General features: G+C 37.0%; 1 long non-coding RNA gene across 1 annotated transcript in view; it reads right to left on the bottom strand.

The window, feature by feature from the left end:
• LOC141516166 (uncharacterized) overlaps positions 1-10,368 on the bottom strand; it is a 123,779-nt gene extending 113,411 nt beyond the window's left edge. The window contains exon 1 of the long non-coding RNA XR_012476622.1: positions 10,289-10,368. This is a non-coding gene — a long non-coding RNA (uncharacterized LOC141516166). The remainder of the gene's footprint in view (positions 1-10,288) is intronic.
• Between the last annotated feature and the right edge of the window lie 16,896 nt (positions 10,369-27,264).

Below are 27,264 nucleotides of genomic sequence, written 5' to 3'. Positions count from 1 at the left end.
ACTACAAAAGAGCTGCTAGAAATATTATACATATGGGCCTCTTTTCTCTTTCTTTGATCTTTTTAGGGTAAGGACTTAAAAGTGGTATTTCTGCATCAAAGAGTATGCACAATTTTAATAGCTTTGGGAACTTAGTTCCAAATTACTTTCCAGAATGGTTAGATTAGTTCACAACTCCACCAATAGTGCATTAGAAAACCAATTTTCCCACACCTATGGCAGTTTTTAACCTCTGCCTCATGAGGACCCAGTTGTCCTTGGAAACCTTCTCATCAAGACAATAGGAGGTTTATATAACTGATAATAGTGAGAATGACATCATGAACAACTAGATTTTAAGTTCCTGGAGAACCATCTTCCATTTCCTTTGTGCTTCTTCCAGCCCAACTTATCCATCTATTGGTAAGTCACAGTTCTTGTTTTCCCTTCAGTTAAAATGATGGACCTTCATCCAACTGTAAGAACAAAAATGTTAGGCCTAGAGCTACAGAATCATAGAATATTGGTATTAGATGAAAGCACAGAGATCTCTAACCCAACCTATTAATTTTACAGGTACAGAAACTCAGGACTAATAGGAGGAAGGAATTTTATCAACTATTGGTAGATATGAGACCAGAATTAAAGCCCCCTAACTTACAGACTAAAGTTCTCATTAAAACTTTTCTATTTCCTACAGGTAAAATGGTATTTTAAGGTTTTTCAATAAAATGATACCAAAAATGTAAAACCTCTTGAAAAAGCATAAAAAGTTGGGTTAATTATATAATGAGTGAAAGACAGCTTGTATGTGGGAGATGCATTGGAACCCTCAAGACATATACATAAATAAGCATAAATTTTATATAATATAATATGTATGTATAATATAATATGTAAATACATAAATGAGAAAATAGATCCACACATGTATATGTATATTCATATGTACTACATATATTAAAATAGTATACATATATATATATCCCATCCTTACCTAGAAAATGCTAACTAGTTGACTTTTCTATGGGAGACCCATGAGTTATGACTTACACAATTTGGAGATGCATGAATGAACTATATTCTATGTCAGTGGAGAGAATGTTTATAAAGATGAAATTATAAATTCAATTAATTCAGTAAATTAAAATTATATGCAAAGCATTGTCTCCAGCCTGGGCATAGAAAATATATGTGACATGCATCCTGTTCCTATATAACACTCCAATGAGGTAAAATGGCAAGTATAAAAAAATTAACTATGATATATATGAAGGAAAAGGAGATGGATGGAAAGAAGAGGTTCAGGCTAAGAGATTTGAGAAATCTAGAGAGAAAATACTTTTAATTGAGGTGGAGATAGATTCAGGTACTTGAGTTGGGTCTTAAGGAAAGAATGCCAGTCAATGGATATGAATAGCAGCTATGTAAAAATGGAGATTATAATAGCACCCACCTCCCAGAATATTTTGGGAGATATAATACTTGTTTAGTATTTATATTACATATATATATACATATATATATATATATATATATATATATTATATAAAAGCTAATATCATCACATCAAGGCAAGGGGTTCCACTAATGGGGAAATGGTGGAGTCAGAAAAGTTGTTCTGCTCAAAAACAGAACAGGTAAAGAGAAGAATCCAATATGATATCACTCTGTAAAGGGAAACAGTATGGTCTACTCTAATCCAATAAATATAGTGTAGTGTTGTATACTATGTATAGTTTAGTCTATGGTAGCAATCTAGTATAATATAGTCTATTCTAATGTAGTTTAGTCTGGTATAGAGTTGGGGAAGGATGGAGTGAGAAAAGATTTATAAAAAGAGAGGTCATAAGCAAAACAGATATAGAGAAGAGTCCAATTTGATATCAGTTTGTGAAGGGGAACAATCTAATCATCTAATTTGGTCTAGTCTAATGTAGTATAATATAGTCTAGTTTATTCTAATGAAGAATAGGCTAGTCTAGTCTAAAGAAGTATAGTAAAGTCTAAGGCAGAAGATGTTAGTCAATTCTTGAAGGCATGAATCTAGGGCTTACCACCCTACTAAAAGAAACAAGTATATGGGCAACAGTTCAAAGACTTTTTAAAAAAACTAACCTGTGACTTCACTGATATTAGAAATTCTTATAAACAAAGCTCCCTCTCTCAATGCACACCAGTACCTTTGTAGCTTATTTCAACATCAGAAACTTTCAAAGTTTCTTGGGGCATTGAGAAGTTGAATAACTTGCCCAGGGTCACACAGTCAATCAGTAGACATTTATTAAGTACCTATTGCATGAACTAGGTGTTGAATTTACAAGATAAGCTAAAAGTTCCTGGTCCCAAGGAGTTCACAGTTTAATAGAGGATAAAATAGAAATAAAGAATAAAGAAGTATTGAAAAAGACTTCCTGTAGAAGATGAGATTTTATCTGGTCTTGAAGGAAACCAGGAAGCAGAAGTGAGGAAAGGAAGAGGGCAACAAGCAATTATTAAGCACCAACTACATGTCAGACACTGTGCCAAATGATCTCTACCACAACCCTGGGAGGTAGGTGTTATTATTATTATTCCCACTTTACAGCTGGGGAAAAAGAAGCATACAGAAGCAAAATAGGTCACCTAGAGTCACATAGCTAATAAATATCAGAAACAGGCTTTGAACTCAGCTCTTCCTGATTTCCTAACTCCAGGTCCATCACTCACCCACCATATATCACCTAACTGCCTAGAAGCTGAGGAAGAAGAGAGACACAGCCAGCAAAAATGCCCAGAGTTGGAATGTTTTATTCAAGGAACAAAAAGGAGGCCAGTATCACTGGATTAAAAATATGTGGGAGATAGAAGGTATAAGATAAAAGAAGAAAAGGGAATATCATAAAGTACTTTGAATACCAGAGGTTTTTATTATAGTTCACTCTGGAGGTGATAAGGAGTCACTGGAGTTTATTGAGTTGGGGATGAGAAGTGGGGTGGAGTATGACACAGTCTTGTGTTTTAGGAAGAATAACTTCATGATGAATGTAGAATGGAAAGGAGTGGAGAGAGATTGGAGTCAAGCAAACCTAACAGCTGACTATTATAATGGTTGAGGTGTGACATAATGAGAACCTACATCAAGGTGGTGGCAGTCAGAGAGAAGAGAGTATTTTCGAGACATGTTTCAAAGATAAAATCTACAACCCTTGGCAACAAATTGTATACGAAGGTTGAGAGTGAGAAGTCAAGGATGTTGAGTCAGAGGCAAGTCTTCAACATAAATCTTCCTGATTCTTAGATATTCTATTCATTACCTTATGCTGCCTCTCCATACAAAACATTTTATTATCAAAGTGTGAGATTATATCCTTCAATAAGCACACAAAAAAAAGAAACTGGTTGTTTCCTACTCTTCATTACCTCATTTGGGATTTTTTTTACAAAGATACTGGAGTAGTTTGGCATTTCCTCATTTTACAGTTGAAGAAACAAGAGTAAAAAAGGGTTAAATGATTTGCCCAGGGTCACATAACAAAGAAGTGTCTGAGGCTGGATTTGAACTCAGGTCTTCCTGACTCCAGGCACTTCAATTTGATAACAGTCTGAAGTTAGGAAGGAGTTAATTATTTTTCTTAATGCACAACCAGGAGATGGAAAAATGCTAGATGGGAGAAGTGAGATTGTATTCTTGAGAATTGCTTTCTGAGTCAATCAATAGCCATTGTAACCTTATTCATAGGGAATGTTAGGGAGTGACCCCTGAAGTTAGGTCAGACCCTGATCACCTCCCAAAGAGGGACCAAGAGAAAGCTGCATTCCTACTCTCTGGACTTATCTGCCTATGGGCAGTAGGGGATGAGGGGGAAGAAAAAAAGGGAGGGGACAAGCAAGGACCTGATAGGGAAAGGCTAGGGAAGGTAACTCCCAAGGACAGACTTGGCAGGGTCACCACTGGATCACTAGTTAATACCTCTCAAGGTGACAGGGTCAAGATGAGAGAGTAGATTAAAAACCACAAACCTGGTTTCAAAGCTTCTGTCTTCACTCCCTGTTTAGTCAGAAGGCAACCCATCATTCTATACACCTCCATTTTGAAGGTACTGCTCTACAGGTATGTTCAGCAGGAGCCTATAAAACAGTAGAAAGATCCCTGGTTGTGGGTTCAAACCCAAGCCCTGTCATTTACAAATTGCAATGAATTGGGTCACTTAGTCCACATCTCTGGATTTCAATTTCCTTGTCCATAAAATGAAAAATTTGGACAAAATGAACTTCAAAGGTTTTTCTAGTTCTAGTTCTACAAACCTGCCCAGAACTGAAATACATTCTTTGATTCCCAAGTTCAATGCTCTTTCCACCAGGTCATACTCAAAACCCTGTCTCTGCCTCTGGAACCTTCCCTTTCAGTAAAATGAGGAGTTTGGACTTTAAGAACTCTAAAATGCTTTCCACACCTAACAATCTGTGGATGCTAATCACCAACGGGAGTCAGCTGAGTTTATATGAGGGGCAAAGGGGAGAGAGGGTGTGGAGAGAGAGGTTTAGGCTTCCATCACAGGTTTCCTTACATTTTTAAAGAAAGAAAAATACATGTTATATTCCCTATATCCCTTCCCCAATAAAATGTAAACTACTTCAAGATAAAAACTGGTTTTCTTTTCATCTTTAATCCCACTTAGCAAATAGTCTTGATTGCCACTAACCCCACAACTGTGATTCTCTGACTGACTTCACCACCCTAGCTCAGCTGCCTTCTGACTCTGAAGCTTCCTTCCAAGTCTGGTGCCTTTTCACCTGGAGCATCCATCCACCATCATGCTGGCCTTCTCCCACAGTTAAGTTGCTTCTGGAGACTCCAATTTATAATCGGGCACCATTTTGTTTCCCTCCTGGCTATGCTTCTGACTCTCTAGATTTTGACACCATGCCCTAGTTTAAGAACTTTCTCACCTTCTCCCTAATCAACTTTCTTTAATGTGTTCTTTTCACATTAGAACGTAATCTCTTTGAGGACAAGAACTATTTTTTTTTTCATTTTTATAGTCTCAGCACTTAAAATAGCCTAGCACATTATAAACCCCAGATAAATGTTTGTCACTGTGCTTTGCCTTACACATAATAAGATCTTAATAAATGTTGCATTTGATGGAGCAACTTGACTCTCTATTGTTAATATCACAGGCAGCCCCATTGGCCTGTATTGTGCTGACTGATCTCTCATATGGCTTCATATGCACAACAAAGCTTTGCTCTCAAACATCCCTGTCACCTCCCTAAAAGCAGATTCTGAAGACTGGCGGATTTAGTGGTAGGTATTCACTTGGGTTGTAGTAAGTCCAATTTTCTGCAGGAACAACCAACTGAGGAGCTATGAAGGATAAGAGGGTTGCCTACAGAGGCTAACCCTGGGTTTGATCCTGTGAAGAAAGAAAAGAGCCTATCTCAACTCAAAAGTGCTCTGTAGACTTTGGACTTATGGCCTCTCTGGTTGTCAGTTTTTTGGGTGGGTTCTAAAGCACATAAAAAGCTCAGTGAATTTTATCTTCTGCCCAAAAGAAACAAAGCCAACGGAAAGTGATTTCTCCTCCTGCTGGCTTAGGAAGAGGCACGTGACCATGCCTGTGCAGAGGAGAGAACCCCCTTGTCAGTCTGCTTGTTCCATTCCATCCAATTCAGCCCCAGAAACTTTCCAGCTGTGGTGGCAGGAGGCTCCAAGAAAATTCTTTGCACATGACAAACAGGGTCGGTGATTTCAGTGTGAGGCTGCCTTGACCTGGGGGTTTCTGAAGCAGCAGAGGCACCCTCCTTCTCTATTGCAGCTATCAACAGCACCCTCTGCCAAGACCCCAATTATGTGTCCTCCAGCTTAGGACCAAGAGAAGCAAATAGAGCCACAAGCTGGGACACTCAAGGTGTTTTATTGTTGTTTTCCTGATAGATACACAGATTTTAAAAAACAAGGAATAAAATAGCAACTCTCAAAACATCTGAATCAACTTTATTTCTACAAAAGCACACCATTATAAACCTAGTGCTAGACCAACTTTGATTAATAAGCAATCAACCATTTTAAAGTACCTATTATTTGCTAGGGATCTTGGATACGAAGACTGAATTAAATAGTTCCTGTCATGGAACATGGAATTCTAAGAAACAGAGGTCAGAAGGGAAGGCAATCCAGACATGGGGCACTACCCATGTAAAACTTTGAACATGGGAGATGAAAAGTTTTGTTTAAGAAACAGCAAGAAGACAAATTGTTTTTAAGTTTCATTGATGTGCTTTATTTCTTCATTATAAATACATTATAAACATTTTGTGAAAGGCCTATTATAATGAATTAAAACAGTAGAATAAAATTGTCAGTCAGTCAATAAACATCTACCATGTGTCAGTCACTATTTTAAGAACAGTCCCTAAAAAAAAAGTCCCTGTCCTCAAGGAACTTACATTTTAATGAGAGAAGACAACATAAAAGGAAAATGAAAAGAATGAAAGGGAGAGAAGGTATCTGGCACATAATGGATAAGTCCTGGAAAGAAATGAAAAGACTGTGATGAACCCTCTCCCTTCCTTAAATGGAGGTTCTGGAGTTCATTGTTCTGCCCTTTAGTCAGAAGGTCCAATCAGAGGGGAAGAGGCTATTGATAAGAGTACAGCTCCAGGATAATGAAATAATAATGAATTTGGCAGGTGAGAATTGAATGCATGATAGTAAAGTCCAAAGAAGTCTCAACTCATTTAACTAGTGGAAAATGTAGAGAAGAGTGTGCTTAGCCCCCTCCTTAAATGGAGGGGATATAGTAATAATACAATTACCTCATCTGAAAGTACCCATCTATAGCACTCCCCACTTCTTTTTTTCAGATTAATATAATTCTTGTCCACTCCTACTAAAGTAAAAAAGAAAAATAATTTCTTGTCATAAGTTGCAAAATCAGACCAAACAAAAAGACTGAATACAGGAATAGATGGGTCTCATTTTGCACTCTAAATTGATGACCTCTCTGAAATGAATAACAGGTATCATCATCAGTCCTTTGAAATCATGAGTAGTCTTTGTATTGATGAAAATTGTAATAGTTTTCAAGTTGTTTGTTTTTATAGTGTTGCTATTAAATAATTTGTTCTGGTTCTTCTCATTTCATTCTTCATCAGTTTATAAAAGTCCTCAAAATCATTCACTTTTATAATATTGTTATAAATTATTCTACTAGTTCAGCTTACTTCACAGCCTACTAGTACATATAGTGTTTTTGGAATATTATATTTCCTCATTTCTTACAGTATAATAGTATCCATCATATTCATATGCCACAACTTACTTATTCAGTTATTCCTCAATTGATGGACAGCTTCTTACTTTATCATTTTTTGCCAAAAAGAACTGCTATAAATATTTTTGTCTCATTCATAAAAGACCTTTTTCTCTTTGATCTCTTTTGGCTATAGGCCTAGCAGTGGTCTAACTGGGTCAAAAGAAATGAACTGTTTAGTAATTTTTTGGGCACAATTCCAAATAGCTTTCTAGAATGCTTGTGCCCATTCACAGGTCCATTAACAGTACATCAATATGCCTGTTCTCCCACAACTCCTGCAATATTTATGATTTCCCTTTTTCTCTTCTTTTCCACTATGGTAAGTTTGAGGTAGAACCTTTCTAATTAGTAATTTTTTTCATATGGCTATGATAACTTGAGTTTCTTATACTCTGTTCATATCCTTAGACCATTTATCAATTGAGAAATGGCTCTTATTCTTAGAAATCTGAATACATTTCTTATATACTTTGGAAACTAGATCTTAAACAGAGAAACTTGCTACAAGGATTATTCCCCAATTAATTGTTTCCCTTTTAATTTTAGCTTTATTAAGTTTGTTAGCACAAAAACTTTTTTAATCATATGTAACAAAGTTATTCATTTTACATTTTTGTGATATTTTCTGTTTTTTGTTCTGTTTTGAAATTTTCTTCTGTCTTTAGATCTGAAGGTTAATTTTCTCATGTTTCTCTAATTTATTTATGATATCACCTTTTATACATATTTACCTATAACCTATACATACCCAAATAAAGACATTAGTCATTAGTCTAAATCTAATTTCTTCTAGATTGTTGTCCAAATACCCAGCAGTTTTTTGTCAAGTAGAGAGTCTTTATCCCAGGAGTTGAGGTCTTGGTGTTTATTGACCAATAGAGTATTAAATATATTTGCTTCTTTATGTCATATATTTAACCTGGTTCTCTGATTAATCTCTATTTTTAAAAGAAGGCTTATTTGTCTGGAAATAGTGAATATAGAATATATTGGATAATATTGAATAATAGGAAATATTGAAAAATAAATGCAGTAGAGGGAACCACAAGATGAGAATCCTGATGTATAACAAACCCAAATTTCCTGTTCAAGGGATCTTCATAGGTATACTTGTCAATTGAAACCAGATTTATAGTGGAGATGGTAGTTCCTTTTTTAGTTTCAGTAGCTTTGATGAAAGAGAGCATAACTTCACCATACCAGGTAGACCTAAACATTGCCTGTAATTTGACTGTAGAAATAGGAAGGCTAGATCCTACTTATCTGCTAGTCCCTGCATGCTAGTTAATTAAACTAAACTAAACTAAAATAAAATAAAATAAAATAAAATAAATAAACCAAACACATTTGCTATAAATCTTGGGTGTGGAGCACTCCAAAAATAAGATAGACCATATTTTTGAAGGGGGGAAGATTTTCCTGATGATTGCACATCTCCAAAAATTCTTTCCAATCAGTGAATTGCAAATTAACAGACAATTAGCAAACTCATTCCAGGCCAAGTCCTTGCAGTTCTGATTAAGGAAAGAGCTATCATTTCTCTTTACTTAATCCTTCTTCTCAGGTTAAGGAATTTTGCAGTATTTTCAAGACCCGAGCTTCAGAAAAAATCAGACCATCCAAAAAGTACATGCAAAGGATGTGCCAGAAACTTCTGTTCAATAAAGACCAAGCAATTATAGGTTCTCTATGCTTCCTATCAAACACTCCCCCCTTCAAATCCAATGGTGAGGGTCTCATACCAGAGAACATAATATGTTCCCTTCCTGCCTCTTCCCTCAATTGTTCCATTAGTAAAATGAAAAAAAAAATGAAAAGGATTAGACTGAATGATTCTTTTCAACTCTAAACTTGTCTGAATCTAGGAGTTAATGAATTAATGAATGACCCTTAATTGAAAAATTTTCCTGATAAATTAATCTAAAGTCAATTGTATAGATCTTAAGGCAAAGAGTTAGGGACCTGAAGTCATAAAACTCAAATTCAAATCCAGTCTCAGACATTTACTAGCTGTGTAACCTTGGGAAAGTCATTTAACTTCTATCTACCTCAGTTTTCTCATCTTTAAAATGAGGAGAATAATAGCACCTATCTCCCAGGGGTGTGAGAATCAAATGGAGTATTTTTTTAAAGCTTTTAGCACTGTAGAGCTATATAAATGCTGTATTATTATTATATTATTATTGTTATTATTATTCTATCAGACACAGTTCCACAAAATCCTTTCGTAGGCTGTGGCTTGAAAAGCTCTGAACAAAGACTCCCCAGGTTAGAACTGACTCTCTGGGATTACTAGAGGCATGTTAGGAATTACTATTAGACTCCTGACCCTAAAGGCTGTGGCTCCTTCTGCTTTCTGGGAAAGGGGTTCATAGATCACAACATCAAAGCTGAAGGGAACCTCAAAGTTCATCTCATTCAAACCTCTTAGAGGAAAAATCTGAGACCAGGAGAGATCAAGTGATTTTCCCACTGTCACCTGGGCAGTAAATTGAAGGGCCAAGATTGAAACCCAGTTTCTGACTCCAGTCAGTGCTCTGTTCTGCTGAATCAGAGGCAGTCAATAGCCCAGTGGAGAAGAACCTGAGCCTGCGTCTGGGAGACCTGAATTCACATCCAACTCAGACCCACTAGCTTTCAAGTCTCTGGGTCTCATATTCCTCATTAAGAAGTTAGGCTCAGCAATCCCCAAGGTCCTGTGCAATTCTAAATCTATGACCCAGTAATCAGGACCCAGAATAAGATCATCCATTGCCAGGTAAGAGAGAGAGAGGGAAAGAGAGAGAGAGAGAAGAGAGACAATGGGAGAGAGGAAGAGAAAGAGAAAGAGGATAGGAGAAGGAAGAGGGAGGATGGGAGAATGAGAGAAAGAAAGGGAGGAAGGAAAGGAGAGAAAGAAAAAGGGAAAAGGATGGGGGAGAGAACAAGAGTGAGAGAGAGAGAATGAGAGAGAATGAGAGAGAGAAAGAGAGAGAGAGAGAGAATGTCAGGACCTAGGATATACTTACATACTTCCTCCAAGATCAGCCATTGCAGTAAGCCAAAAATTAGCCCCAAGAGAAGTAAGCTCAGAGAAAGAAACTTTATGGTCCTATGGGAAAACTATGTTCCCTCCCAAATTCCTACCACCTCTTGATTGTGTCTATTATTAGAAAAAAAGAATCTCCTAGTACAGACCAATAAGAGGAGTGCTGACTAATGGGGCAAAGTCCCAGGAGATTGTAGCCTTAGGATTTTGAAAGGAAAGAATTCATAGACCACTGTCCAGTTTCAAGGCTTCTCACTTAAGCAGGATTCAACAATGAGGAGGGTGCATTAGTGGTTCAGTATTCACTGCAGCCCAGAGAATGCTTTCTAAACTTGTCCATGGCCATACTCAAATCTCAACTTCTTTTGCCTTTTTTATTCTGTAAAAATTTTAAGCATTTGTTTCATTTTTCTTCCTATAGCTTTCTTTCTTTTTTTTTTAGTTTTTGCAAGGCAATGGGGCTAATTGGCTTGCCCAAGGCCACACAGCTAAGTAATTATTAAGTGTCTGAGGCCAGATTTGAACTCAGATACTCCTGACTCCAGTGCTGGTACTCTATCCGCTGTACCACCTAACCACCCCTTCCTATTGGTTTCTAATCCACAGAGTCCTCATTTTCATAGTGAGCTCTGTTACTTATTACCTGTGTGACCTTCAACAAGCTACCTAACCTCTCCTGGCCTCAGTTTCCTCACATGTAAAATCAAAGCATTGGGCTAAATGGTTTCTAAGATCTCCTCTAGCTCTAAGCCTGTGCCTCTATTATTCTTTTGATACTGAAAAGCCAATTTCAAGTACAACATGCTAAATTTATGCCAGAGTTTGATAAAGGCACTCTAGGAGATGATTATTCTCTGATCAGATCCATTTTTTAAGGCTGTGAGTATAAAAGGATACTTAGTACCTTTGTAGAAGAACTTCTTAAATTTAGGATTCATTCCTTAGCAGCCAAAAATCTAGTCATCATAAAACCTGAATTCAAATACTGGCTCTACTATTCTGCATGTTTTATATCATATAAGAAAGACATTATTAGGATCCCTTTTTCTTTGTTTGTTGATGCAGGAAATGCATGCCTGTGTGATAATAAGACAAAATGATTTTAGCCTTTCTGTGCCTCAGTTTCCCTATCTATAGAAAAGGGAGGTGGAGTCCTTCTAGCTCTGATCTTGTATTTTTTTCTCTCTCCAAAACAACAGAAACTGTTTTCATCAGGCATCACATTTACAGGGCCTCTTTGTGGTGATTGACAAAGATTGTGTATCTGAGGAGAGATTGCTGACAGCCACAGCCAAGGAAGCTATCTGTCAAGTTAGCTTTGGACTCTTCTTCTTAAGCATTTGTACACATATATATAGCTGTTGCCTGGAAAAAAATCTTTTTTTAATATTTTCATTGCATCTTAAACAAAACACCTTTTCTCTCACCCTGATAGTTAAAGTCCAAGTTAAGTTCTTACATGTCCCATTCACCTTGAGGGGAGAACTGAGCTCCCCTGGAGCTTCTGGTCTGAGGCAGACGTGCTGGGCTGACTCCCAGAAGCCTGGTCTGGTTTTGTCTTGTGTCTTTCATCCAACACTTTCAGGTCAAGCCATCACTTATGTGCCTCAGGACCATCAGGCAATGGCTGAGTTAAGAATCCGGAGTTCAAAGTGAACCGTAAACCTTCGTCTATCCAATAAATCATACAAATCACTTTACCAAAATAGAGCATTGGGGGAAAGGGGTTATCGTGTTACCTCCAGTTTACATCTCTAATGACTGTAAGTTCTCAAATGTGTTCTGTCAAGAATATAAACATTGCTTCTATTGTAAAGGGGACAAATATTCCTGTAACTTACACTATGATTAGTAGTTAGCAGGGAATAGAAGAGGCAAAATAGGACTTTTTCCATTGCATCTTATATTTTGTAACAACTTTTTTCTTCTTAGTTGATATCCTATCAGCATGAATGTCAACATTTAATTTATATTAAATACACATATTAAAAACATCATTCTCTCAATCAAAATTGTCATCCCCAATTAGAAAAACAATCCCCCACCATCGGAGTTCAAAACTGGATTGCTGGCCATGTGTCTGTCCACAGTCCTCCTCACCTCCAAATGAAGCATTAATTTAACACTAGATCTAAACCACAATTGGAGCATAACCATCAACAAATTGTGACATTTTGACACTGGCTCCATGAGCTGCTGGGTAAATCACTTAGGCCTGGGTAAGTTAGTTGCTTATCAAATGCATATAAATCAGAGGGGTTTTGTTTCTAATACAGGGACTGAGAACCCAAGGCTCCATCCTGCTCTCAGATCCTTGCTGCAAATCTTTGAAATGGAAGGTTATTTATGTGATTCCAGTTGAAGGGCTTGGTCTGCAGGTATCTGCGGTCCTCTATAAACTTCCCTTCTCCCAATCTGTCTCTGTCCCATGCCTGAAGTGGCAGTTTGCTTAAAGGGGAGAGTGCAGGGAGGGGGTGAGGCCGGGAACCCATAAATCCCTCCTTCCCCTGTTGTTCTCTAACTTAGGCAAGAGCAGGAGACAGAGTAGGCAGAGAAAAGTCCTCCCAGGCTCCTTCTAGGATAATTTACGCTCCTGGGGCAACCCCATGCTGGGGCCCAGAGGGATGGGGCAGCTCCTGGAGGTTGCTTGCTCGGGTGCTTCAACTCTCTCCATGATCCAATCTTGTTGGGGGATGGGGAAGGCAAAATGCTTGAGACATTACCAGGGAGGCTTGGGGTCTGTATCAATGGCTCATATTCATCCACAGCCATTGCTCTTTCCTGCCTAGAGCATCATGGGCCCAAGTCATTGTCTCCCTTGAACCTTATTTTTCTTCCATTTCATGATTACTCCCCACCTCCTCAAAATTTATTACTGCACTGGAGAGAATTATGCCTCTTTATTCTTCACTTGGCTCTTTTGAGGGGTGTATTGCCAGATGGCTCTGGAGAGTAATGAGCCCTTTGCCAAAAGGTCATTGAATTGATTCAGATATGGGTCAGAAGTAACCGTGTGATTCTATGTACTCAGGTCCAGACTCAGAATCAGGAGGAGGTCAGGGACCTCATAGGTCAGAACCTCCAAAATCCAGGGGCCTTTCTCCCCAAGGGTTATTCTTCCATTTCTCATGAATCCTCTGACCCTTTCCAACAATTAGAAGAAGAATGGAAACACAGTAGGTATTTGTTAATAGGCTCAGGCTGAAATTTTAATTAAGTTATTAAATCTTATATAGTCTTGGCCCTGTAGACACTTAGAAAATCAGATCTGAAAGAACTAAAAATCTACATTAAAGTATAAAGAGGAAGGTCTTTCAGATGCAAAGAAATCACTTCATAGATTTCTTAAAAAGAGTCCCAGTCTTGAATAACTCAATTGTCATTGAAAAAGATAGTTAAGACAATGAACTTGCCCCATGGCACAGACCTCATCAGAAACCTTGTGCCTAATCATTCATCTGTCCAAGAACCAATAGAAATCTGGGAAGTATAACTGGGATAAGCATCGTAAGAAAAGTTGGCCTCTTATTAATGGAAACCACCTCTAAACAAGAAATACTATTAAAAAGAGAAGTCAGACACCTCCTACCTCCTTCCTAAAGCTGATAAAACACTTATCTAGCCTACTCAGTGAATGGGTATTGCCTTAATCAAGCCAGTTAAAAACCTTTACTTAAAAAGACCAAGGTATTCCACTGTATCCAGAGCCACTGGACCCAGATAGCTTCGAAGGAAAAAGTCTGGTGATTTTGCACCACCCCACCCACCTTGCTCAAATCCAATTCACTTGCATGTCACAACTGCATGACATCCCTGATGTCATGATCCTTTTCGAGAAAAAAGGGCTGATAAACAACATAGGCCCTGAGAAAGTCAATCAAATCAAGTTTCATTTTTCCTTGATAAAAAGAACACTACAACACTCTAACTGAAAAGAATAATATAAGATCCAAGGGTTGGAGGTAATGAAGACTATAGCTACCATTTGAAGAGTGAACCCAGGAAGTCCAACGATTTAGATAGTCAAGCAGAGACACAACAACTTGAGAAGAGCCCAATGACTGAGCAATCTGCCATGAAGGAAATGGCAGCAGCTGCCAGTTACCTGCCTTTCCCAGTCCAACCCGGTGACTGGACAGTCAGTAAGCAAGCAGACTGATTGACCTAGGCTAGAAGCAGAGAAACATGTACAGCCATGATACCATTTTCTTCTAGGAGAAAGCCCAGATGAGTCAAACATCCAACAAATATGCCATGTCTTGTGAGGAGTAGGTAGAGTAGAACAACTCATTCATCACAAAACACCCAAAAGTGAGCTAACTACCTGGGACCCTAAGATTCCTACTCATGTGTCTCACTGCCATTAAACTTGAAATTTGTGTCCAATATTTCAAAAACAGACTTCATGTCTATTTGTATGAAAGTGTGTCCATGAATTGGAAAGATATCACTTAAACAACAGACATTTATTAAGTAACTATTATGTGCTAAATTCTGGATATGCTGCGTTCTTAGTATGTCATTTGAGCTAATACCTTTTGCTAAAATCTTATTGACTACTGGCTCTGTAAATGGAGCCACATTGGGGCTCATGGACTACAGTGTTAGGAAAGTAGCTACATCTACAACCCCAGTAGCAGCCTTCCTCCTGGGAACCTGAACTTCAAGTCCAGAAGGAAAGTTATACATAGGAACAAAGAAACAGAACAAAATCGCAGGGGTTAACTAATCCAACCCTCTCATTTTACAGGCAAGGAGGCTGAAGATCAGAGTTAAAGTGGTTTACTCATGATTATAGAAAGTGTAAGTGTCAGAACTGAGATTTTAACCCAGATCAAATGACTCCAAATTTGTTACTCTGTTCACTGAAGGAGCTACTTCTGCTAGCCAGGCTTAAAGGGAAAGGTACATATGAATAAGATTTGTCGGTCTGTGTTCCAAAAGCACATTCCTTAAATTTCATTCATGCCAACAAATTGAGAAGATGCCAAGGGAAGACTCTTTTTTTTTAGTGTTTTTTTTTGCAAGGCAAATAGGGTTAAGTAGCTTGCCCAAGGCCACACAGCTAGGTAATTATTAAGTGTCTGAGGCCAGATTTGAACTCAGGTACTCCTGACTCCAGGGCTGGTGCTCTATCCACTGAGCCACCTAGCCTCCCCCAAGGGAAGACTTAAGGCTAAACCCTGAAGATTCCAAGGAACCTCCTCAAGAGATTTATAATATAGTATAGTGATGGGGGAAATGGCTCCAGAGTCAGAATTTGTGAGTTCCAACCTAACCTCTGATGCTTGTTACTTAAATGACCTTGGACAAGTCACTTAATATTCATCTCTTAAAAAAAGTGGTTGGCCTCTGAGGTTACTCCAGGTCTAAATCTATAATCTTGGTAAGAGACACATGTCATGCATGAGATAATCATATTTCAGGAAATACATGGAGAGCAGAGTAGCATAACATTGGGAATACAGAGTAAGGAGAACTCTAAAGAACACATAGTAGATTTTTAATAAATATTTATGGAATGAATGAAAGATAATAAGGAACAAGGAAGGCTACAAACTTCTCCAAATAGAGTTCTATATGTACAGTAACCAATAAAAAGCAATTTCTCTTTGGTATAAAACAATATGAGGTTGTTGCTTCTCTGGCCAACCCCTCTTGCTATTTATTGTCTTTAGGAAAATAGTTGGTAATCACTAGGAGTAAAGTTTTAATTCACCCAGTCACCACCCTACACAGTATTCTTTCCCTTACAGTATGTATGGCACATCTCTTTGTCCCTCCCCTTTCAACATTTTAGGGAGTTCTATTCCTAGGATGGGATCTGCCAAGTACTCTGAATTCATCAGAGTGGTCCTAGAGAGAAGGATTCCTAGTAAGAAAAGAACTATAGACCTAGGTCCAAAAAGGCAGACCACTCACAAAGACTACAACTGAAGGAATCTCAGCTGCGACAGCCCTGTTTGTAGACAAATGCCTAAGCACAAACAAGTAACATGTCCTAAGCAAAGAGTTTCTGACTCTGGTTGGCCTGCTTATGGGTGCATTAAACACACACACACACACACACACACACACACACACACACACACACACACACAGCAACATTTTTATCTGCTACATAGCGGCATCGGGTTTCATGAGGAAGCTTTAAAAGAATTTGGAATGCTGACAGTCCTTCCTCCTCATCACTGCCCTCTCATCTTCTTCATGCCAATGCCTCCTCTGCAAATCTGTCCCTACTTCTATACCACCATCTCTCCCATATTTCAAGTTAAACTTACATAGCATCTGAACCTTAGAAATGTATAATTTTTTTATGGGAAAATGAGTTGGGTTCTTTTTCCTAAGTGATTAAAATGATAGCATTTCTATCTCTTACCCCCTGCCCCTGACATCTTCCCAACTGGCAATGTTATGATCTTGTAGAATTAATTATTCAATTCATCCATTAATCAAACAGTATATAGGGGATGCCAAGACTGTGCTAAGGGCTTTAGACTGCATGGTCTCTGTCCTTCAGAAGCTAGCTCAGTGGGAAATTGGGATTTGGGGTTTGCTTTTTGTTTTTGTATCTTCAATGCCATGCACAATCCCTGGTAGAGAAGAATTAATAAATACTTGCTGATTGTCTAATTGTTGATGGGAAGCACATCAATTGGGTTCATAGGCATATTAGGAAGCCAGCCACTCACAGGCTTTTACAGGTGGGAAAGGGAGTCAGGATAGGATTTCAATGGTATAGAATATCCCTGGTGAGATAATGCCTCTGCCACTGCTCACTTGACAACTTACAGCTTAAGATAGTTACCTTTAACATTCAAGTTTCTTGACTTGTCCAAGGTGGTACAGTCACAATATGCTAAAGGTGAGACTTGAACTGAGATTTTCCTGACTCAGAAATAGCTCTCTTACTTATTATGCACACTGGTTTAGTTAATGGTCTAATTTAAATAGACAAAATTTAAGGAGAGAAAGGGAAAATCCCAATTCATAACTAGGGATCTCCAGACTCATAACTAGGGAAGACTAAATAGTTTGTCTCAAGATGTTGAGTTCAGAAGATACTAAATTTTAAAGGTATTGATGAAGCATACAGCTTTTCAACAGGGCAGAAAGAACAGAATTCAACACCTAAGTAGAAAGAGAAAACATGGTACAGTAAACAGAGATCTGGTCTTGCCATCAGAAAGAACTGAGTTCAAATTCTACCTCAGATAGATAGATAGATAGATAGATAGATAGATAGATAGATAGATAAAATCAGTTGTAGAGTTAACTTCTCAATGCCCCCAAGAAATTTTCTAAGACTTAAAGTTTCACGGTATTTGATCTGCTTTTTTAGTCATTCATGGGGAGTTCTATATAGCAATAAACTCACAATTCTATTGTTTTATGATAATTAAAATAGGAAGTTGACAGACAAGGGTCAGTTCTCCTGCCAAGTCTTGCTCTCCTCCCCATCTCACTTCCAACTGAAGACTGCTTTGTGCCAATGTACCTTGGACATGTTGCCAGTGTACCTTGGGTATGATACTTGGCACTTGCCCTGAATGCAAAAATTCCTAGTCATGACCTTGTTACAAGGGAAAAGGTAACTGTGACCAAAAAGACCCCACACCTCCAATTTATAGAGGGAGAAAACAGAAAGAACTGAGACCAGGAAGATTGAAGACTCAGCATTGGGGGAAGAGGTAGAGTTTGATGCTTAGAAATGGCAGTAGTTCCCCCGCCTCCGTTTCTATTTAATAAGTTAATGAAATCACCAAAAGAGAAAAAAAATTGATCCAGACTCTTCCTTTAAGTCTTAATCTTCCTCCTCCAGTCATTGGCTAGTTTTCCATTCAACTTCAAAGACTCCCTACTCCATCATTTCCCTCTTCCAACCAGGAGAAGATGGGGAGGGGTGAGAGGGGCCTGGAGAGAGATATTTCCAGAAAGAAATTTATCAGTTTTATTTACGAACATATGGGTGCTGATTTCCTTACACGGAGGCTGACATAACTACCAATTATCAGTAATGATAATTCAGTGGGAAGTGTCTTGGACAATGTGGTTAATGTCAAAGTACCGTCCAGATGCCTAATTCTGGCCTGCTCCTCTGTTCCTTTCCCTTAAGAATAAAGAGGCTAATCATTGACTTTTCCATCACATCTGACAAGTTAGTAAAATAATTACATCATTTTTGGAAACTGGAAGGGGTAAAAAGAAAGGGAGGAAAAACAGAGCAACTTCAATGAGTTTTCACCCTTTCCTTCTACATTATGAATATTACTAGGAATTTCTTATAAAAAACACTGAATCAAAAAGATATTGTATTCAAAAATTTAATTTTTTTATTATTATGAAATTAGTAGCCATTAACAAACATAAACAATTCAAGATACAAAGAACATAAGAAAATGTGAATTTCTGCTATTTAATTTGAAAGCAAGTGCATATATATATATGCAAATATATACATATAGTTTTTCTTTTTCTCTTTTAACTGCATGCAAAGATAGTTTTCAACAGTCATCATTTTGCAATTTTTGAATTCCACATTTTTTCACCATCCTACCTACTCAGCCCCCTCCCCATGGCAGCAAACTATCTGATATAGGTTGTACATATAAAATTGAATTTAACATATCTCTATATTAGTGCAGGAAGAACTAGAACTAAGGATAAAAAAATGAGAAAGAAAGAAAAAACATAAAAGAAGGTTTTAAAAAATGAACATAGAATGCACATATATTTAACAAAAGGCAACAAATCAGTTGCCTCATTTGTAAATCCTTCCACAATTTATTTTTTCTTCTCTGAGTTAAATATATATATATATATATATATATATATATATATATATTTACCCAATGTCCATTTCTTCCCTCCTTTCTTTTTATTTTTTCCCCTAGATTCACCAGCATTTGAGTATGGGTGAAGCCACAAAAAAAAGACTGGAGGGGACAAGGACTGAGTTAGGCATACTTACCTGGACATAAATTAAATTAAATTAAATTAAATTAAATTAATTAATTAATTAAAATTCTTAGAGTCTCTGGTTCTTCTCCTATAATTAAGGAGGATTGGACTAATAATAATAATAAAATAATAATGTATGTTAAAATGCTTTGAAAATTGTAAATTCTGTTGCATGTATGACAATATTATTCTTACCAAGGGAGAAAAGGTTAAATATCTCTAAATATTCTCTCACCAGCCCCACCTAACTCAAAATATTGAAACCCCCTGCTCAAGACCCACCTCCTTCTTGTCATCTTTGTCAGAAAACTACTTAGGGAAGTGGAATGGGCACTGGAATTGAGTCAGAAGACTTGAGTGTGAGAATTGGCTCTGATTCCTGTTAGTTATATAACCTTATGAAAGGAACTAAAGTCTCTGGACTTCAGTTTCATTATCTATATAATGCGGGCAAATTTGTGCTTGTACTCCCTACTACCACGCAAGATTATGATGAAAAAGTTCTCATAATTGTTTGAAAATCTTACAGTGCTATAGAAATAATGGCTAGAACAAAGGATTTAGAATTAGTAGGGTATGGGGTAAAATCCTGCTTATGGGACTTGTGAGCAAGGAAAGTCCCTTAATGAGTTTTCTTATTTGTAAAATAGGTATCTATGGAACCTAGCTCACATTTGTGAGACTCAAGTGAGATGCTCAAGTATCTGCAAATGTCAGTTATTATTATTCAATAAAATGCAACTTCCGTGAGGACAAGGATTTTTTGTTGTGCTTTTATTGTTACTGGGGGTTTTTAAATGTCTGATATCTTACACACACTAGGTGCTTAATAAATCCTTATTTCATTGCATTGAATTTTGGGTCATTGGGGTAGTATTTAACCACCATTTCTCCCTCTTCTGATCTCTCAGAGACCATATTCCATTATTAATCAGCACTGATCATATGGCCCTGACTTGTTTTCTAATTATTCCTTAAGCATGAGTCCATGTTTCTCCTGCTAGGGTATGAATTCTGGGTCAAAGATCTCAACTGCCCATTTTTTAATTTTCTCTACTGTTTTTTTTTGTGTGTTTTTTTTAGAATTTTGCAAGGCAAGTGGGGTTAAGTGGCTTGCCCAAGGCCACACAGCCAGGTAAATTATTAAGTGTCTGAGGCCAGATTTGAACTCAGGTATTCCTGACTGCAGGGCCGATACTCTATCCACTATGCCACCTAGCCGCCCCTCTCCCTACTGTTCTTAACACAAGAGATGTCCAATAAAATTTCATAAAGAGATTGACTGAGTTCCATTTTATGATATACCAGATACTGCTGTTACTTTATTTTTGGAGTTCTGTATTCCAGTGGAGATGTGAATGACAGAGCAGCTACAATGTTATAGTGCTTGGGATCAAGACCCTACTTCACTAGTTTCTTGCAAGATTCAAATGAGATAGCATACATAAAATGCTTTACAATCATTAATGCACTATATAAATGTGTGGTATTTTATTATGTCTGTGCCCTTGGATAACTTGCTTCCCCACTTGACTTCCTAAGGGGGTTGGAGTAGATCTGCAAGTTTCCTCCCAACTACATGATTCTATGACCTCATACTTCCTCTTTGAAAGGACATGTAATTATGTCCAATCCTTCTCAATTTATACTCAGAAACTGGTGGGGCAGGGGGAGGAATAAGGATAGACTTGACCTTGGGTCAATTATCTGCCTGAATAGAAAAAGGATATTGGGCAAGGATAGGGACTTGCTATACTCACATTAAATAATAAAGTCTAGAGGGTTTATTCTGAGAGTGTCACCTAGAGAGAGTTCTGAGACATTTCACTGCATTAAATGGTAACAGCCACAATGGGAAAGGAAACTGGCTTATTTCAAAGATGTGCTGTTAGGTTTTTAAATACAAGACAAAATTGACACACAATCAGAATATAGCCTTACCAAGAGTAACAGTCTTCTCAGTACAATTTCAAGACCCTTCACTATTCAAAGTCTAATCAATGCCCAGACAGCATTGGGATGGTAGAACTAATTTAGAATAGAACTAATTTGAATCAGGATTCAAGAACTAAATTATAGTAGATCTACTATAGTATAATATATTTAGTTGAATCAGAAACTGGGTTCAATCTTCACCCTGACCTTTGATGTCAAATTTCTTCTCTTTTTGGAGCCTCAAATTCTTCATTTGTAAAATAAGGAGATTGAACTAATTGATCTATAATTTTTTTTCAGCTCTAAAAATTCTCTGATCTTTAACATGCAGTTGTCTAGTCTCTAATACTTCCAGTGACAAGGAGCTCACTACCTTGCTAGACAGTTCATTCCACTGTTAGATCTCTCTAGTTGGTTAAAAAGTAGGTTTTTGCATGTGTTGAACTAAAATCTGCTTCCTTAAAAAAAAACCTTAAAAAAAAATAAATAAAATTAAATCTGCTTCCTTAGACTATCCATCCATTGGTCTTAGTCCTTTCCTTTGATAATCCCTCTGATATATGTCGACCCTTAAATATTTAAAAACAGCTACTATAGCCCTGTTAAATATCTAATCCTAGCACTTTCTGAGTAAAATTAGTCAACTTTCATCTGAAGAAATGGTAGCCAAAAAAATGTTCATGACATCTCTTCTTTGGCTAGAAAAGAACTGGAATCAAACTAGATATGTCTTCCAGTAAATAACTAAACAAATTATGTCCTACAAATGTAAAAATATATTATGTTGTTCTAAGGTACCACTTCACATCTATCAGATTGGTTAATATGACCAAAAAGGAAAATGATAAATGTTGGAAAAGATATGAGGAAATTGGGACACTAATGCATTGTAGATAGAGTTCTGAACTGATCCAAATATTCTGGAAAGCAATTTGAAATCATGCCCAAAGGGCAAACAAATTATGCATACCTTTTGATTCAGCAATACTACTACTACTAGGTCTATATCCCAAAAGATTAAAAAAAAATGGAAGGGGACCTACATGTCCAAAAATATTTGTAGCTGCTCTTTTTTGTAGAAACAAAGAATGAGAAATTGAGGGAATGCTCATCAACTGGGGGAATGACTGAACAAGATATGTTGTATGACTGTTATGGAATTCTATTGCACTATTAAAAAATAGCATTGTACGTAGGAGAACATTGTATACAGTAACAGTAACATTATATGATAACCAACTATGATGGACTTAGCTTTTTTCACCAATACAATGATCCAATTTCAAAAGACTCCTGACAGAAAATGTTATTATTCACATCCAGAGAGAGAGCTATGAAGTCTGAATGAAGATCAAAGTATACAAATGTAAAAGTATACAAAGAAAGTATTCAAATTCTTTTTTTGTTTTTGTTTTCATCGTTTTTCCCTTTTATTCTGTTGTTTCTTTCACAACATGACTACTGGGAAAATACATTTAACATGATTGCACATGTGTAACCTATATCAAACTGCTTTCTGTCTTGGGGAGAAGGGAAGAAGGAGAGGAAGGGAGAAAATTATGAAACTCAAAATCTTATAAAATAATTAATGTAGAAAGATATGTATATGTGTAATTGAAAAAATACAACTTTCATAAAAAAGAATATAAAAAATAAAAAAAGAATATTATTTTGTCATAAGAAAATATTAGCATGAATCATTGAAACCTATTTTGAAAGTCATAAATGAGAACAGAAAGAAAGTCAGGAAAATACAGGCAAGAAGAACTTTGAAAATAGCATATTCAATTTAGTATACATCCCCCCGCAAGAGCTATCTATACATAATCTTCTCAGTTTCTTATAAAATCATCTTCTATATTCTACTCTATAAATAGAAATATTTTCTCTTTTGGGAGCATTCATGTAATACTAATTTTTTAATTTTAAATTTAAGAATGATGAATATGAAAATCTCATAAAACCATAGGAAGACTTGTATGAACTGATACAGAGAAAAATAAAAAGAACATGAAGAATAACATACACAAATACCACAGCAAAGTAAAGAGATAAAACATCAAAAACTGAATACTTTATAATTATAATAACCAAGTTTGATCCCAAAGAATAGTTGAGAAAAACAAACCTTTTCTTTTCTTTGCAAAGATGGGAGATTATGTTCTTATTAAATATGGTCTTGTTAACTATAGTGTGAGTCTTAAAATGTCATTTCATTGTTTAATTCTTTATAAAGGTAATATAAAAACAAAATATTATAAGTATAATTTTAGTAGCCAGCACAAAGCATAAGTATACAGAAATAGCCTTCTTAATCTTCCAGGTCTCAGTCTGTTCATCTGTAAATGATAATTTATATGATTTAAAAAATGATCATTCTTATTCTATATACCTCATTGATTTGTTATGAGATCAAATCATATAATAATGTAGGAAAGACCTTTAAAATTCATCAAATATTATATGAATATAATTGCCATTGCATTTATTTCAAAAGTCATAACAGCAATCCAGTCCACTTCTAAATTTTTTAACACTATCAAGAAGTCAGGCAGAATTAATGATAATGAGGGTTCAATCCTTATAACACTCAAAAATTTACCAATTCTGATGAGCTATACAGAGCATTATTACCTTCAGAATTATTACCTTCAGAATTATTATCTTCAGAATTCCAATTCAACATATAGAACTTTGGGGATCTTGTTTCCAGGCACAAATGATTGAGGAGTTGTTACAATATGATGACAAAAAGTAAGACTAGAATTTGAATATAAAAGTCTCTTTCCTTAGATAGGCAAACTGTTATGAGTGAGAGACCAGCAGTAAATGCATTTCCTTTTCATTCTCAAATCTTTCTGTGAGCACATAACCACTCCATTTTTTTCTGTTCATTTTTCATAATTTTAGGTAACCAAGTATCCAGTAATAGACATGAACAGGTTTCTACTTTTTGAACTTTGAAAGGGAAAAGAACTATCAGAGATCCTACAAGCAATCAGAACTAGTAACAAAGTCCTCTTAGTGGCCTCATCTAACAACAGAGGGAGTGGCAGCAGACAGATTTAGGAAGATAACCATCTGAGTATGTGGGCAACTTCAGGGATCATGTCACCTCATGATGAAGAGAAATTTGAAGTGGATTTCAGAAAGGCACAGAGTCTATCAGGATATGATATCTAAGGGAAATTTCATGAGGACATCAGAAAAAGGAGAATGGGACTCCCAGGGCCAGGAGTTTTCATAGACCTGTTCATCCATATGGTGTATATCTCTGTATGCTTGAGCACCCTCATGGATTAAGTTTGAGCCTACCCTGCCCAGAGATCTTAGATTTGCAAAGAAAAAGTGTCACCTGGTATGGGGGGGGGCGGGGCAGAGAGGGCAGGGAGCATGATTTTTTTGCAACTTCTACTCTTACTATAGCTTCTAAGTCAATCCCTTTCCTAAAAGCATACGAAGTTTTACCAGTTGCCTGATAATGGAGACCACATTAAATGGGGTCTTAAGAACTATAGTTGGGGTGGCTAGGTGGCACAGTGCATAGAGCACCAGCCCTGGAGTCAGGAATACCTGGGTTCAAATCCAACCTCAGACATTTAATAATTACCTAGCTGTGTGGCCTTGGGCAATCCACTTAACCCCATTTGCCTTGCAAAAAAAACTTAAAAAAAAAAAAAAACAAAGAACTATAGTGTTAGAAAATCCAGTCCCTCAAGGTTACCTTTATAACCTTGAAGAGATTAGTAGTAAACTACCTTCCTCAGGGTAGAGTCTGCCAATTCAAGATGAAGAGCAAGACTAGAAAATTGAGCCCAGAGGAGCTGAGATGTGAACAACATTGTTTGGTTTCTAAATCAAGTATTTTTCTACTTTATAATTTCCATTCACTTGTAATCTTCCTGGATTTCACCTGTCACTAAATATAGAAAGGGCTGACATGAAACTCATAAATTAGGCATGAGATGCAACTGAGCTACAAAGTAACCATTTTAAAGAAAAATCAGTTTGTCTATGCCTATAGGACAAAACTGATCAGAATTAGGCAGAAGGAACAGGGAGTTTGAACAGAAGTCATTTCTCTGACTATTCCATGGATGGCTCATGATGGAATGCAAATGACCTTAGATTGTCAAAAGTTATGCAGCCAGGGTACAATGTCTAGCAGGTCCAGTGAATCATAAGACTTGGAACAGAAAGTTTCAAAGTAAGTTGTATATCTGTACTCCCAAGAATGGTGATAAAAGGTTCATCCCAAAATAGTCAATTTTTTTTTAAAATCACAGCAATGCATGCACTATTGAAAAGGGCCAATGATTTATAGTTAGAGGACTGACTTAATACCTTGTATAAGTGACTCCACTTCTTTGGACCTCAGTTTCCTTAATTGTCAAAATGATGGGGTTGGACTCCAACTCTAAATCTAAGATGCTAGGAAAACTATCTGCCAACATATAAAGAAGTAAAAGGTGATGAGGATGGGGAGAGAAACAGGAGTACTCACTTCTATGAAAGTATGGATTTTTTGAAGTCTTGGAGTTTTGGGGTTTTTTTCTTGACTAACTGGAGTAAATCCCATTTACTAGAGCTAAGAATGTTGAGAGGCAGTGTGGTCTGAAATGCAAAGAGCAAGGTCCCCCCCCCCCATAATTTTTAAGTATCAGCCAGCCTGGGGAGTAATTTTGGATCTCATTTTTTAAAAATAAAGGATTGTAATTTCATGAGATGACATATGGTTTGCATTTTTAATCTGTTCTAGTAAGGAGGGGAAATCACAGTCATAGAAGACCCAGTAACCAAGCAGATTTAGTTCAAGGTTAGTCTCAAGAAGGCTTATCTGATCTTGGACAGTAATTTATCACACACAACCCATCATTAGTGTCAAGCTATTTTATTACTCACTGACTTAACGCTGTTTTACTAAGAGTCAAGTGTGATGTCACTCACATTGGAGTAATTCACAGCTAATTGATTTGGGGTAGGAGTCTAGGCTTTCATTTCAGATTGAAGATGTTAAAAACTCTACTTATTTTCCCTAAAAGGCTAAAGAGATAATATTAAGGGCTTAGACAAGACATAGAGCCCACTCCCTTCCTGATCCCTTCTTTCCAGATGATAAAAAATTCCTCATGATTCTTTTAGCTATACTCAACATCATATCAATCTTTTTCTTTTCTCTCCACTTCCCTTAATTTCTCTGTTCTCTCTTCTCTCTACATGCCTTTCTTGTTTGTCGCTTCCTGTTCTTTCTCTCCCTCCCTTTCTCCCTCCATTTCTATTTTTTCTCTTCCCTCTAGTTCTTCCTCTGCTTCTCATTCTCTTTTTCTCTTCCCTTTGGTTCACTCTCTGCTTCTCCTTCTCTCTCTCTTCTCTGCTTTGCTTTTTTCCCCTGTGATTCTCCTCTCTTCTTTCTCCTTTCCCCTCCTGTCTCTCTTCCCCCACCCCCATGCATTTCTACCTCTCAGTCATTTTTCTGTTTCCCTCTCTTCTATAGTCTCTCTGAGTTTTTATCCCCCTACATATACTCTCATCTGCTACTCTCTTCCCTATGTCTATCTCCATATATCTCTCTCTAAAGTTCTGTGTGTCTCTGTCTCTATCTTCCTCTATATCATTGCTTCTCTCTGTGTTTCTCTGTATTTCTGTCTCTCTCTTTTTCTCTTAGGGAATGCTGTGCACTGAAATCAAGCCCTAGGAGTCAAGCCATAAATCTCTCTCTACATGTGACAGGAAATTTGTTAATGCTCCAGTCATGTAGCACACTTCTGCAAATTGGGAAGATAAAATCCAATGTCGACTATGATTACTTACTCCCCCAAAACAAACTTGCTTTGATTCATTCCTGAAAAACACTTTTTAAAAGAGAATTGGACAATCTGGCCTGAGATTTCTTGCCATTTGTAATTCTGTAGAGAGTGACAGAGGGTCTTTGAAAATAGATTTGGTTACAAGAAATGCTTCAGCTGCATTTGGAACTTTGTTTTCATTTCCAGTTTTCCTTTTCTCTCTCGCCAATTCTATGCAATGTCTGGGTCATCCATAGTGCAGCCTAGGTTT

Source organism: Macrotis lagotis, chromosome 1 (assembly GCF_037893015.1).
Source record: "Macrotis lagotis isolate mMagLag1 chromosome 1, bilby.v1.9.chrom.fasta, whole genome shotgun sequence".
In the NCBI taxonomy this organism is placed as follows: Eukaryota; Metazoa; Chordata; class Mammalia; order Peramelemorphia; family Peramelidae; genus Macrotis; species Macrotis lagotis.
The sequence above is the reverse complement of the archived record's forward strand: the minus strand, read 5'-3'. Positions and strand labels throughout refer to the sequence as shown.